Consider the following 526-nt stretch of genomic DNA (forward strand, 5'->3'; position numbering starts at 1 on the left):
CAGCTCTGCTTGAGGAGCAGACCCCCAACCATCGCATCCCACCCAGGGCATCAGCCGGCAAAGATGCAAATCTCCAGAGAAACACAGACAGGGCTGCCCTGGCTCCTGCGGGACAGACCCTGCCAGCCCCTCGCACCACGCTGCTCTGCTGCGCCCCACGGACGGCAGAGGCCCATCCAGCAACCCCCACCGCGCACTCGGGACCTCCGCAGTACCCCACTAGCTAGGGCATGGCGCTACGGGCAGCCTTCGGGAGGTCCGGCTCCTTTCCACTCCCACCATTCAATCAACAGCCCAGGCATTTGTAACAAAGTGTTATTTATTAGAATATTACATTGCACTTAAAAAATAAGGGAGGTCTGACCCCGTCATCTTGACCTACATGAAGGATGCAGGGCCAGGCGTACAATAAATATAAATACTATGTACAGTTTATCTAAAATAAATATATAATTTAAAATGAAAAATATCTTGTTAAATAGCTGTTACCCTCCCACCCCTCCTGCGCCTAAGAAAGCCCCGAGCC

This window comes from Egretta garzetta, unplaced genomic scaffold, assembly GCF_000687185.1.
Source record: "Egretta garzetta isolate BGI_Z169 unplaced genomic scaffold, ASM68718v1 scaffold692, whole genome shotgun sequence".
Taxonomy (NCBI): Eukaryota; Metazoa; Chordata; class Aves; order Pelecaniformes; family Ardeidae; genus Egretta; species Egretta garzetta.